Here is a 15,341-nt window from a genome sequence, read left to right on the forward strand (position 1 = left end):
CAGCTGCTGAAAGGTGATAGAAAGTGAAAGTGTCCTTTGCCAGAAGGAGGGGAAGCATTCATCAGTACCTATTCTACACAGCACCCGATTTCTTTTCTCATTGAAGTCAAGGCAGTATGACGCATGCTGCCAACTCACTCAATCCTGGCAGTGTTTTTGGAATAGAGTCACAGCAAATAAAATATTCCTTTCAATTTATTTACGCTGGTTGGGGCATGTCCTTGGAATGGAAGCTCTCTGCTGCCCCTATCATTTCAGCTAGTTACTATAAAACAATTATATTAGCTATCTTACTAACGACTATGTGCTGAAGTTTAAAAAAATGATATTTATATATAGCACTTTTCAAATCAGCAGGCTGTGTCAAAGTTACTTACATTCAAATCACTAAATAGCTTTGAAGTAGTTATTCTGATCATGTTGATAGATGCATCAGTCAGTTTATACAGAGCAAGCTCCCACAAGCAGGAAACAAAGCAGATGACCAGCAAGTCTGATTTTAGATGATACATTAGCAACATATCATGGATACTGGAAATCTTAAATAAAACAAATACTGGAAATACTCAGCAAGTCCAGTAACATCCATGAAGAGAAACAGTTAACACTTCTGATCAATGACTCTTTATGAATTTCCAACGCTTTGTGTTATGTTTGATTTTGAAGCTGTACATTGAAGGATGAACATCTTTAAACAGTGTCATGCATAAAATTAAATTAAGGTAGATACAGCAGATCAACTTAGATTGTTCATGGAATGAGTTTGGAATCCAGGCATTCAAAATCGTTGGCTGGGTTTTCTGATCTTTGATTGTAATCAAAAATCAGGATCATTTTCTGGGCCCTGATCCGGTTCCTGTCAGTGTATTTCATGGCAAAGGATCTCTCGCCAATCAGGTCTAAGGAGTTTATTGGCCTTTCTACCCATAACTTTCCCATGCATGCATTCACATCCGACAATTTTAAAGGAAGTAGCTACAGAGATAGTGGATGCACCTGTTTGTAATCTTCCAAGAATCCTTATATTCTGGAAGAATCCCAGATGTTTGGAAAATATCAATCTATAAGCCTGATTATACTAAATTCCTTTTTTGCCCCTTCATTACATAGCATTTTTGGAATGGTATTTGTGCTTTTTACCATGAAGACTGATGCAAACTATTGATTTCAAATCCTGTGCCACTTTTATAGAACATTTCAGCGCAGTATAGGCCCTTCAGCCCTCGATGTTGCACCAACCTGCGAAACCAATCTGAAGCCCAGTTAACCTACACTATTCCATTTTCATCCATATGCCTATCCAGTGACCATTTAAATGCCCATAAAGTTGGTGAGTCTACTACTGTTGCAGGCAGTGCATTCCACGCCCCTACTACTCTCAGAGTAAAGGAACAAGATCTGACATCTGTCCTATATCTATCACCCCTATGTCCCCTTGTGCTAGCCATCACCGTCCTCGGAAAAAGGCTCTCACTGTCCACTCGCTCTAACCCTCTAATTATCTTATATGTCTCAATTAAGTCCTCTCTCAACCCTTTTCTCTCTAACGAAAACAGCATCAAGTCCCTCAACCTTTCCTTGTAAGACCTTCCCTCCATATCCGGCGACATCCTAGTAAACCTCCTCTTAAACCTTTCCAAAGCTTCCACATCTTGGGCAGCACGGTGGCACAGTGGTTAGCACTGCTGCCTCACAGAGCTAGAGACCCGGGTTCAATTCCCGCCTCAGGCGACTGACTGTGTGGAGTTTGCATGTTCTCCCGGTGTCTGCGTGGGTTTCCTCCGGGTGCTCCGGTTTCCTCCCACAGTCCAAAGATGTGCGGGTTAGGTGAATTGGCCATGCTAAATTTCCCGTAGTGTTAGGTAAGGGGTAAATGTAGGGGTATGGGTGGGTTGCGCTTTGGCGGGGCGGTGTGGACTTGTTGGGCCGAAGGGCCTGTTTCCACACTGTAAGTAATCTAATCTAATCTAATCTAATCCTTCCTATATAATGCGGTGACCAGAACTGCACGCAATACTCCAAGTGCAGCCGCACCAGAGCTTGACCTCATGGTTCCAAAACCCAAACCCTCTACTGACAAAAGCTAACACACCCTAAGCCTGCTTAACAGCTCTACCAACCTGGGTAGCAACTTTGAGGGATCCACGTACATGGACACCGAGATCTCTCAGTTCATCTACATGATCAAGAATCTTATGAATAGCCCAGTACTCTGCGTTCCTGTTGTTCCTTCCAAAGTGAATCACCTCACACTTTTCCAAATTAAACTCCATTTGCCACCTCTCAGCCCAGCTCTGCCGCTTATCTATGTCCTCCTGTAACCTACAGCATTCTTCTGCACTATCCACAACTATACTGACCTTAGTGCCATCTGCAAATTTACCAACCTATCTTTCTATGCCCTCATCCAGGTCATTTATGAAAATGACAAACAGCAGTGGACCCAAAACAGATCCTTGCGGTACACCACTAGTAACTGAACTCCAGGATGAACATTTCCCATCAACCACCACCCTCTGTCCTCTTTCAGCGAGCCATTTTCTGATCCAAACCGATAAATCACCCTCAATCCCATTCCTCCTTATTTGTGCAATAGCCTACCATGGAAAACCTTATCAAATGCCTTACTGAAATCCACATACACCATCTCATCCACCTGTTTGATCACCATTTCAAAGAACTCAATAAGGTTTATGAGGCATTCACAAAACTGTGCTGACTATCCCTAATCAAATTATTCCTCTCTAGATGATTATAAATCCTATCTCTTAGAACCTTTTCCAATACTTTACCCACAACCGAAGTAAGGCTTACTGGTCTATAATTACCAGGGTGGTCTCCACTCCCCTTCCTGAACAAGGGGACAACATTTGCTATCCTCCAGTCTTCTGACACTATTCTTGTAGACAATGACAACATAAAGATTAAAGCCAAAGGACTCTGCAATCTCCTCTTTGGCTTCCCAGAGAATTCTTGGATAAATCTCATCTGGCCCAGGGGACTTATCTATTTTCACACTTCCCAGAATTTCTAACACCTCTTCCTTGTGAACCACAATCCCATCTAGTCTAGTAGCCTGTAGCTCAGTTTTCTCCTCAACCACATTGTCTTTTTCTAGAGTGAATACTGACATTTAGCACTTCCCACTACTGTCCTTGGTTAGCCTTAATTTTACTCTCATCATTCTTTTATCCCTTATGGACTTATAGAAAGCTTCAAGGTTTTCCTTGATCCTATCTGCCAATAACTTCTCATGTCCCCTCTTCACTCATCTTAGTTCTCTCTTTAGGTCTTTCCTGGCTACCTTGTAATTCACAATTGCCCTAACTGAGCCTTCACATCTCATCTTAACATAAGCCTTCTTATTCCTCTTGACAAGAGATTCAACTTCTTGAGTAAACCATGGCTCCTGCAATCGAAATTTCCTCCCTGCCTGACAGGTACATACTTATCAAGGACACACTGTAGTTGTTCCTTGAATTAGATTAGATTAGATTAGATTAGATTAGATTAGATTAGATTAGATTAGATTAGATTAGATTAGATTAGATTAGATTAGATTAGATTAGATTAGATTAGATTAGATTAGATTAGATTAGATTAGATTAGATTAGATCAGATCGTGGGCGGCACGGTGGCACAGTGGTTAGCACTGCTGCCTCACAGCGCCAGAGACCCGGGTTCAATTCCCGCCTCAGGCGACTGACTGTGTGGAGTTTGCACGTTCTCCCCGTGTCTGCGTGGGTTTCCTCCGGGTGCTCCGGTTTCCTCCCACAGTCCAAAGATGTGCAGGGTCAGGTGAATTGGCCATACTAAATTGCCCGTAGTGTTAGGTAAGGGGTAAATGTAGGGGTATGGGTGGGTTTCGCTTCGGCGGGTCGGTGTGGACTTGTTGGGCCGAAGGGCCTGTTTCCACACTGTAATCTAATCTAATCTAATCTAATCTTATCAAGGACACACTGTAGTTGTTCCTTGAATAAGCTCCACATTTCTATTGTGCCCATCCCCAGCAGTTTCCTTCCCCATCCTATGCATCCTAAATCTTGTTTAATTGCATCATAATTACCTTTTCCCCTGCTGTAGCTCTTGCCCTGCAGTATATACTTATCCCTTTCCATCACTAAAGTAAACATAACTGAATTGTGGTCACTATCACCAAAGTGCTCACCTACCTCCAAATCTAATACCTGGCTGGGTTCATTACTCAGTACCAAATCAAATATGGCCTTGCCCTTGTTGGCCTGTCCACATACTGTGTCAGGAAACCTTCCTTTATACAATGGACAAAATCTGACCCATCTAGGGTACTTGAACTATAGTATTCCCAATCAATATTTGGGAAGTTGACGTCCCCCATAACAACTACCTGTCACTCTCGCTCCTATCGAGAATCATTTTTGCTATCCTTTCCTCTAAGTCTCTGGAACTATTCGGAGGCCTATAGAAAACTCTCAACAGGGCGACCTCTCCTTTCCTGTTTCTAATCTCAGACCATACTACCTTAGTTGACGAGTTCTCAAATGTCCTTTCTGGAACCATAATACTGTCCTTGACTAACAATGCCACATCACCACCTCTCTTACCGTCTTCTCTGTTCTCAATGAAACATCTAAATCCCAAAACCTACAACAACCATTTCTATCCCTGCTCTACCCATGTCTCTGAAATGGCCACAACATTGAAATCCCTTTTTTGGGCTTTATATTATTATTTCCCCAGTCTCATTCTCTAAGATGCCTATGTTCACTTTAGCAAAGCTTTTCCTTTTCATCTATTTAATGAAACTCTCAGTATCTTTTTTATTACTTCCTCCTCTACATTCAAAATGTACAAGGAAAATTGCCTGCTATTTTGCTCTCTATCTACTGAGGGCTATCATTAAAGGATCTGTGATTCACAAACTATTATTATCACAGTGAAGTGCTGGTCAGTTTGAAGAATATATCAATAAACTCTTAGATCTTGATTTAATTTCATCGAGCATGATTCCAGAGGTATGTCCACACCAGATACTGGGTGAGTTGGCATAGTCAGTGCTAAATGCAAAGGATGATGGGACGGAACATAGGACTTTGGGAAAAGGACAAGGAACCATGGGGGCTGGGTGGGAAGCATGAGATGGCATAGCTGGGGCATGAGGTATGCACGGAGGGGTAAGGGAGTGTGTCAAGTGAAGGATGTGTATTGCTTTTTATTAAGCTGTTGTGACAAAGTTCCAGAGTGCTGAGGTGTATGTCCATAAATGTTGAGTACTTGAGTGTTTTTTTTAAATGTGGTTTCTATTGATCACTACATTTTCATCAATTGAATACTCTCAACTCTTTGAATGTTGGATAATTTTTTTGAGTTCTAAATGCCCCTTCCCCAATCACCAATTATAAGTTATCTTGCATAAATATATCCTTCATGTCATTTGGGAATATATTTGTATTCTTGACCACTCTTTTGGCCAACATACATTTCAAATCTTCTCTATTTACAGCTCTCTTTTTTCTCGAAAATGCTCTTCATTTTGTCTTCAAATATAGCTCGCCCTCAAATATTTTATCTTTATCAGCGTATTCATTTTTTTTCAATCTGTTCCTGGCATTTGTACTATTGCACTTTATATGATTTGTTATATCATTTCCCAGATTTTCTATTGAGCAATTTGTCAACCATTCTTGCAGGTGTACATAAATTCTGCTACAGGGCCATTTTTCTTCTCCCATTCTAATCTGTTCTGAACCCTATTAAAAATCTCCTTCACCTTTCAGCTCTCACATCTGTTATAGGAATTTTCATCCACAGCCCAACCCAGAAGTTTAACCTGCTAAAAAACGAAGAACTGCAGATGTTAGAAATCCAAAACTATAAATTGCTGAAAAAAACTCAATGGGGTTCTGGCGTCATCTGTGCAGAGAAAGTAGAGTTAACATTTTGGGTCCAGTAACCCTTCAGAATTGATCGCAGCTAGGGAAAGGTGGGATATATGCTAAAGACAGAGGGTGGGGGAGTGTAAAGCAGTCAGCTATTATTTCCCTTTAAAAATGTTTAGTTATTCAAATTCGCCATTATTTCTTCTTTCAATTGTCTGACTGCTTCCAGATCAACCTCCGCAACACTTTTACCAATCTAGTCATCGGGAGATGCTTATCTTCAACCCAGTGATGATCCTGTGCTGATAATTCTTTCTCTCTTTTCCTGTACCAAATGTGTCATTGAAGCAAAGACCATGAAAAGAAAAATTACTTCACATGGAATCTTCCAAATGTTGCTGAGTTTAAATAGCGAGCCTTGCTTTTAATCTTCCAAAGTCTTTCAGCAATCTAATTAGCTGTAAAAACAGACAGCAGATGGTTACCAGCTGATAATCAGGACGAGACTGGGAACTCAGCTTGAGATGATTTCTGTCAGTATCCAAAACGACCAAAGGACAAACTTGGATGGGAGTAATTCTTGCTGTCAATTGGAATGATCAAGTGTGGGAAAATGATTTTGGGGGCAATGGGTTGGGTAGCTGACTGATTTTGCTGCCCTATGCTTAATGTACCAGCAGCAATCAGGTAGACTAAGTTTTTAATCCTGTAAGGTTTTCACTGAGTCAGTTAGCTCAGCAATTCTCCACTGAAGATTATTCTTTCACTGTGAGATTCACAGGTTTTACTGATGCAACTACAGATACTACTGACACTTTGAATCCCTTTCATGCTAAAGCCTCAGACTAACCCTTATACTGGATCTATAGTCCTATAAATAATATTAAAAACATAAATATTCCATTCTCTCTGTAATGAAGGCATTTAGTAAAGGAACACTCACCTTAATGCCTTCCACTACTCATTGCACCTGTGTGGTTTCTATCCCTCTGTTCACCTCCTATTCATGTGTCTATCGATATAAGCCTCAAATATTGCTAACATGCTTGCTGCCACTGTCAGTGTGTTCCATGCTTCCACCATCCTTTGGGTGAAAAATGTTCCCCACACTTCTCCCCTAAACGTTCCCCCTCTTACCTTGAATTCGTTCCCTCTTGCAGTTGACGTTCTGCCCTGGGCAAAAAGCCTCTAATTATTCATCCTGTCTATATAACTTTGTAGACTTCTATCAGGTCACCCCTCAGCCTGTCTTTTTCATGAAAACATTACAAATTTGTTCAATCTATCTACATAACTAAAACCGTCCAGTCCATGCAGCATTCTGATTCGGTGTATTCCTTTTCCAAAGCATCCTCGTTCTTCTGGTAGTGTGGCTGATTCCCTGTCTCGCGAATAATGGGATCCAAGTTCCAGAACTAGAGGGCATAGGTTTAGGGTGAGAGGGGAAAGATATAAAACAGACCTAAGGGGCAACTTTTTCACTCAGAGGGTAGTACGTGTTTGGAATGAGCTGCCAGAGGAAGTGGTGGAGGCTGGTACAATTGCAACATTTAAAAGACATCTGGATGGGTGTATGAATAAGAAGGGTTTGGAGGGTTATGGGCCAGGTGCTGGCAGGTGGGATAGATTGGGTTGGGATGTCTGGTTGGCATGGACAGGTTGGACCGAAGGGCCTGTTTCTGTGCTGTACATCTCTATGACTCTAAAATTAACTGACAAAGTGTGCAGATTGAGGGAGCTCAGGCATCCTTAAGCAGATGGTGGCAGTTAACCTTTCACGCAATAATATTTGTGTTATCATGTGTCCCATATCATTATTACATTCTTGCTCCCTTCCTCACAACACATTACCCTTAGAAGCATACCTGAGGCCTTGACTACAATAAACAATGTCCTATTGGCTTCAAAAGCTCAGTTGAACCTGAAAATTACAGGCCAGTTAGCACTACTCTCGGTAAACTTTCGGCCTGTAGTTGCAGAAACTGACAAAATATGCTGCCCCTTCCAATGTGTGTGCGTGCTCAGAAATTACATGTTCTTGTAAGAGAGCAAAGTCTTCACGTTTCCTCGTGCAATGGTCATAACACACAAATCTGATGGAACCGAGCTGACCAATGAAGAAAGTCAAAAATCTTGGTGAGTAGTGAGTAGCCTTTGCACTTAGAGCAATATTTAATAATTTTCTAAAACTGTAGAATGATACAGCCACAATAACACATGCATTATGCTTGTGCTGATTCTTTCAACGAGCTATCCTAGTTCCTCACCCTTTTGCCAGAGACTTGCAATTTTTCCCTCTTTGAATAACTTATCTAGTTCTTTTTGGAAATTATTACTGAATTGGTTTCCATCACCTTTTCAGGCAGTATATTCAGGATAAAAAAAGATTGTTGTTTCTTTCCCTCATGTCACCTTTTAGTTCTTTAGCCAACTAACCAAAATCCATACCTTCTGGCAATTGTTTCTCTTTATTCTATAAAAAACAATTTATGACTACGAACAAATTTCCGCAAGCTTCTCTGCTTAAAGGAGACCAAATCCAGCTTCTCCAGTCTCTCCACTTAAATGAAGTCCCTCGATTCTGCTCTCATTCTAGCAAATGGGGGCGGCATGGTGGTTCAGTGGTTAGCACTGCTGCCTCACAGTGCCAGGGACCCGGGTTCAATTCCATAATCGGGCGAATGTCTGTGTGGACTTTGCACATTCTCCCTGTTTCTGCGTGGATTTCCTCCGGGTGCTCCGGTTTCCTCCCACAGTCCAAAATATGTGCAGGCCAGGTGAATTGTCCATGCTATGTTGCCCATGGTATTAGGTGCATTACTCAGGGGTAAATGTAGGGAAATAAATCTGGGTGGATTACTCTTCAAAGGATTGGTGTGGACTTGTTCGGCCGAAGGGCTTGATTGCACACTGTAGAGATTCTAATCTAATCTAATCTAATCAAACCACCTCTGCAAAGCTCTCTCAGGCCTCAGCCTCCTTCCACAGGCATAATGTCCAGATTGGCCACAATTCTCCAGCTAGACCCTAACAATGTTTTGTGCTCTTTACCTCTGTTTATAAAACAAAGGATCCTCTATGCCTATTCAACATACATCACAACGTGGCCTGCCACTATCGAAAACTTGCACACACAAACACACTCTTCAGTCTCTCTGTTCCAACAACCCATTAAAAACTGTATTTGCTTGTATTATATTCCATTTGTCGTGTCTGTCTATCCCTTCAATTGATATGTCCTTTTAAAGACTATTAGTACACTCCTGTTTGCTACATTTCTGAAAAAAAAAGGACAAGAATGAGCCTGGAATCACTTCAATATGGGGGAAGACTGATTTTACCAAGGTCAGATATGATTTGGCCACAGTGGACTGGGAGCAGATACTTCCAGGTAAATTAACTAGAACAGTGGGATGCATTTGATAAGGAAATATACAGAGTACAGGGCCAACGTGTTCTAATAAAGGGTGGGACCATCAAATGCTCTAGCAAGCAACAATTTGATTTCAGATAGTCAACATGGTTTCGTCAAGGGCAGGTCATGTCTCACCAACCTCACTGAGTTTTTTTAGAAGGTGACCAAGCATGTAGATGAGGGTAGGGCAGTTGATGTGGTATACACGGACTTCAGTAAAGCCTTTGATAAGGTTCCACATGGTAGGTGTTGGAAAAAGTGCAGAGACATGGAATTGAGGGTGATTTAGCAGTTTGGATTAAAAACTGGCTTTCTGAAAGAAGGCAGCCATTGGTGGTTGGTGGAAAATATTCAGCCTGGAGTCCTGTTACTAATGGTGTGCCACAAGGACCTGTTTTGGGACCACTGCTGTTTGTCATTTTTATAAATGACTTAGACGCAGGCAGAGGCGGATGGATTAGTAAATTTGCAGATGACACTGAAATCAGTGGAGCAGTGGACAGTTTGGAAGAATGTTACAGGTTGCAGGGGGACTTGGATAAACTGCAGAATTGGGCTGAGAGGTGGCAAATGGAGTTTAATACAGCTAAATGTAAGGTGATGCACTTTGGGAAGAATAACAGGAAGGCAGAGTACTGGGTCAATGGAAAGATTCTTGGTAGTGTAGATGTGCAGAGGGATCATGGAGTCCATGTACATAGATCCCTGAAAGTTGCCACCCAGGATAGTGCTGTTAAGAAGGCATACTGTGTGTTCGGTTTCATTCGTAGAGGGATTGAGTTCTGGAGCCGCAATATCATGCTGCAACTATACAAAACGCTGGTGCAGCCACACTTGGAATATTGTGTATAGTTCTGGTCCCCATAGTTTGGGAAGGATGTGGAAGCATTGGAAAAGATGCAGAGGAAATTTACCAGGATGTTGCCTGGTCTGGAGGGAAGGTCTTATGAGAAAAGGCTGAGAGACTTGAACCTTTTCTCATTGGCAAGAAGGAGGCATAAGAGGGGATTTGATAGAGACATATAAGATGATCAGGGGATTAGATAGGGTAGACAGTGAAAGTCTTTTTCCAAGGTTGATGACCGTCAGCGTGGACTACAAATTGAGGGATGATAGATTTAAGACAGATGTCAGAGGCAGGTTCTTTATGTAGTCAACTCAGCCACATTAGGGAGATTTAAACAATCCCAAGATAAGCACATGGATGATTTTGGGATAGTGTAGGGGGACGAGCTGAGAATAGTTCATGGGTCGGCGCAACATCAAGGTCCGAAGGGCCTGTTCTGCGCTGTATTGTTCTACGTTCTAAGGATTAAAAGGATAAAGGAGAGAAATCAGTGTCTGAAGAGGTGGTGCAATATGTGGGGATTCTGATTCTTGAATCATTGGGATCTCTTCTGGGGTAGAAAAGACCTGTTCTAAAGGATTGGGTTTCATCTGAATTGGAAAGGGACCGATATCCTGGCTGGGAAATTAGCTAATTCTATTTCGGGAGCCTGTAAACTACTGGAGAGGAGGAGTAGCGGTTCCTAAGTAGCAGTGAAAACAGACAGATGAAGATGTTTCTGAATCAGAAAAGACCAATTTAATTAAAAAAGACAGACAACAGCAAATCAAGTAACGCGGGAACTGAAGAATTAAGCTGCATTTATTTCAATGCAAAGGGTCTTACAAATAAGGCCAATGAACTCGAAGTATGTATTAGAACATGGCTGAGGGAAGAACAGGACTGGCAGCTTAACGTTCTGCATTTGAGATGGTATAGGGAGGTAAGGGGAGGGGGACTGGTGTTTTTTATTCAGGAAAACATCACTGCTCTAATTAGGATATTTCTGAGGGATCGTCCAGTGAAAATATACAGGTTGAAATTAGAAATAAGAAAGGTATGATCACCTCGATGGGACTATACTATAGGCCATCCAATAGTCAGGGAAATTGTGGAGTAAACATGTAGAGATCTCAGATATTTGTAGTCTATATGGATTTCATTAAGGTCTTTGATAAGGTTCCACATGATAGGCTGCTCTGGGACGTTAGATTGCATGAATCAAGGGGGAGCTGGCAAATTGGATATAAATTGGCTTGATGGTAGGAAGCAGAGGGTAATGTTGGATGGATGCTTGTCTGACTGGAGGCCTGTGAGCAGGGGAGTGCTTCAGAAGTTGGTGCTGGGCCCATTACTGTTTGTTATCTATATCAATGATTTGGCTGAGAATGTACAAGACATGATTAGGAAGTTTACAGATGACACTAAAATAGGAGGTATTATGGACAGGAAGGTTATCATAAATTGCAGCAAGACCTTGATCAGCTGGGGATGGGCCGTAAAATGGTGAATGGAGTTTAATATAGATAAGTATGAGGTCTTGCATTTTGGAAAGTCAAATCAAGGCAAGAGTTTCATGGTGAATGGTAGGGCCTTAAGGAGTGTAGTGGAATCGAGGGTCATTGGAGTTCAGGTGCACAGATCTCTCAAAGTGGAGTCACAGGTAGACAGCAGTGGAGGAGGCTTTTGGCACACTGGCCTTCATCAATCAAGGCATTGAGTATAAAAGTTGGGAAGTTATTGCAGTCGTACAGGATGTTGGTGAGGCCACACTTGGAGTATGGTGTTCGGGAGGACCTTTATAGAAGTGTATAAGATCATGGGACGCATGGGTCGTGTGAATGCATTCAGTTTTTTTTCAGGGTTGGGGAATTGTGGACTAGAAGGCATCAGTTTAAGGTTAGAGGGAAGAGAATAAAAAGGAACCTGAGGGGTAACGTTTTTCCACAGAGGGTGAGCTGCCAGTGGAAGTGGTTGAGGTGGGTACATTAACAACACTTAAAATGATTAGGGGCAAGTCAGTATGGTTTTGTAAGAGGGAAATTGTATCTATCAAACTTGATTGAGTTTTTTGAGGAAATAACCATAAAAGATTGTTGAGGGCAGAGTGGTAGATGTTGTTTACTTGGATTTCAGTAAAGCCTTTAATAAGGTTTCACATGGTAGACTAATTAGTAAAGTTAGATCACATGGGACTTAGGGCTTGCCAATTGGATACAAAATTGGCTTTACGGTAGGGGACAGAAGCTGGTGGTGGAGAGTTGTTTTTCACACTGGAAGCCTGTGATCAGTTGTATTCCACAGGAATTGATATTGGGTCGACCTGCGCTTGTTATTTATATAAATGATTTGGATGAGAATATAGGAGGTATGGTTAGCAAGTTTGCAGATGACACCAACATTGATAGTATAATGGACAGTGAAGAAAGTTTATCTAAAGAGATTTTAATCAATTGAGTCAATGGGCTGAGGAGTGGCAGAAGGAGTTTAATTTGGATGATTATGAGGTATTGCATTTTGGTAAAACAAACAAGGGCAGGTCTTCTACAACCAATGGTAGGATCCTGGGTAGTGTTGTAGAAAAGAGATGTCAGGGTTTAGGTACACAGTTCTTTGAAATTTGCACCACAGGGCTTATGAAGAAGGGCTTATGCCCGAAACGTCGATTCTCCTGCTCCTTGGATGCTGCCTGACCTGCTGCGCTTTTCCAGCAACACATTTTTCACCAGGTAGACAGGGTGGTTAAGAAGATGTTTAGCACATTTGCCTTCAATGATCAGATCTTCGAGTATAGGAGTTGGAATGTCATGTTGAGGTTGTCCAATATGTTAGTGAGGCCTCTTCTGGAGTACAGTTATAGTCGCTGTGTTGTAGGAAGGTATTATTAAACTGGAGAGGGTTCAGAAAAAAATGATCATGATGTTGCTGGGAATGGAGGGTTTATGTTATAAAAATAGACTTGGACTTTTCTCACTGGAGAATAGGCTGTTGAGGGGTGACCTTATAGATGTTTATAGATAAGATGAAAAGGAAGTATCTTTTCCTTAAGGTGGGGCATTCAAAAATAGGGGGGCATATTTTTGAGGTGAGAGGAGAAAGATTTAAAAGGACATGAGGGGCAACTTTTTTACACCATGGTTCACGTGTGGAAGAACTGCCAGAGGAAGTGGTGGATACAGGTACAGTTACAATGTTTAAAAGACATTGAATAAGTACATGAAAAGGTTTTGGAGGATATAGGCCAAATGCAGGCAACAGTTTACTTTGAGAGCACGATCAGAGTGGACTGAAGGGTGCTGTATGACTGATTCTACAATCCTCTAACCATGGCCACCAATACCATCAGGGGGTAGGGGCCTTCTCCAATGCAAAAGCCTTCCTTTACCAGATGGTAAACTGCTTAGGCCTCCCACCAAAATCCAGGTAAGGGATGGAGGCAAGATTCTTTTAAAAAAGAGGCTCAAACTTATGTAAAGAACTAGTACTTCCCTGACAATGAGTGTGAAACTGGCAAGGAAGAAAGACTGCACTTAATTGACACCTTCATTCCTGTGCCAACTAACTAGTTTCTCTATAAGTATCTTGCTGGGAGTGAGAGTCCATTGATGCCTCTTCCCTTGTTCAGGTCACTGCTTCACAGGAGTCAGACATTCCCTACCATGGCTACATCAACCTCTTCCTATCTGTTAGAAACAAAAAAGTCTGCAGGTGCTGGCATCTATGGTAGACAAGCAGGAGGCTGGAAGACAGCAAGCCAGGCAACATCAGAAGATGGAGAGTCAATATTTCAGGTGTAACCCTTCTTCAGGGCTGGGGGTGGGTGTAAGGGGCACTGCAGATAAACGGGGTGGGGGAGGGCTTTGGTGGGGAGAGGGGCGGAATAGTGAAGTAGGGATAGGTGAACACAGGTAGAGGGTACAACCTGGTTGGTTGCTTGGAGGAATGGATCCAGTTGGTAACTGGAAGGAAGGGTCAGTCAGAGGAATGGAAGGGAGGGAGAGGGGTTGGAAAAGGAGTCGGGGGATGGGAAGGGAGGTTATTTGAAATTGGAGAACTCAATGTTGAGTCTTCTGGGCTATAGTCTGCCCAGGCAGAAGATGAGGTGTTGTTCCTTCAATTTGCGGTCTAATTTTCTGTGGCAATGGAGCAGACCGAGGTTGGTCATGTCAGAAAGGGAATAGAAAGTGGAATTAAAATGAGCGGTGACTCGAAGTCAGGTCGGCCCTGACTGAAATGCTTGGTGAAATGTACCCTGGTTTTTGTTTGGTCTTCTTTACATTGGGGAGACCACATTGGAAGCACCAGATACAGTAAACTAGGTTGGAGATATGCTGGAAATGCACAGCAGGTCAGGCAGCATCTGAGGAGCAGGAAAATTGATGTTTCTAGCAAAAGCCCTTCATCAGCCCCTCATTCCTGATAAAGAGCTTTTGACTGAAACGTCAATTTTCTTGCCCCTTGGTTGCTGCCTGCCCTGGTATGCTTTTCCAGCACCACTCTAATCGAGACTCTGATCTCCAGCATCTGAAGTCCTCACTTTCGCTCAGGTTGGAGGAGAGGCCGATCTCACCTGGAAGGACTGTTTGGAGCTCTGGGGGGAGGTGAGGTGGGGGGGCTGGGGGTGTTGTGCTGGCAGCTTTGCATCTTTTGCAGTTGCAGAGGAATGTACCTGGGAGTTGGGGGATGGTGGTTGGTGGGGAGAGATGTGCGAACCATGGATTGGCAAAGAGAACAGTCCTTCCGGAAGGCGGAGCAGGTGAGGAGGGGAAGATGTTCTTGTGGTGGAGGTCTAATGGAGTTGGCTGAAGTATTTAAGGATGATACGTTGGACGCGGAGACTGGTGGGGTGGTAGGTGAGGACAAGGGGCCCCTGTCTTTATTGCGTTTGCAGGGGAAGTTAGAGCAGTGGAGCAGAGGATGGTGGAGAGCTGTCTGGATGATAGAGGGAGGAAAGCTCCCTATCTGTTGTCAAACATTTTCGTAGCCAGGGGTTTCTGATACTTTGTGACTCAATGGATATTCCAACGAAGATAGATAGATTCCATAGATTGAAAACATCTATGTTGAGCGATATCTTGGCATCATGAGAAAGCATGTACAGTGACTATGAGCAGTGCACTGCAACTCTGGAAAATGGGGCTGACCTTTCTAAGTGTGCTAAAGGTGGATCAGCCTGTATGGTACCTTAAAGCTGTTTAAGTTTGAGTAGCTGAGAGTGGGGCTGTTCTCTTACTCACCTACA

The 15,341-nt window shown here is 42.6% G+C and overlaps 1 protein-coding gene across 1 annotated transcript in view; it reads right to left on the minus strand.

Moving 5' to 3' along the window:
* The window catches only part of adamts17 (ADAM metallopeptidase with thrombospondin type 1 motif, 17), a 686,029-nt gene that overhangs the window by 145,325 nt on the left and 525,363 nt on the right, over positions 1-15,341 (minus strand). The window lies entirely within an intron of this gene.

Source organism: Chiloscyllium plagiosum, unplaced genomic scaffold (genome assembly GCF_037043375.1).
Source record: "Chiloscyllium plagiosum isolate Xiang-an unplaced genomic scaffold, Cpla_swu_hap1 HiC_scaffold_39, whole genome shotgun sequence".
NCBI lineage: Eukaryota > Metazoa > Chordata > Chondrichthyes > Orectolobiformes > Hemiscylliidae > Chiloscyllium > Chiloscyllium plagiosum.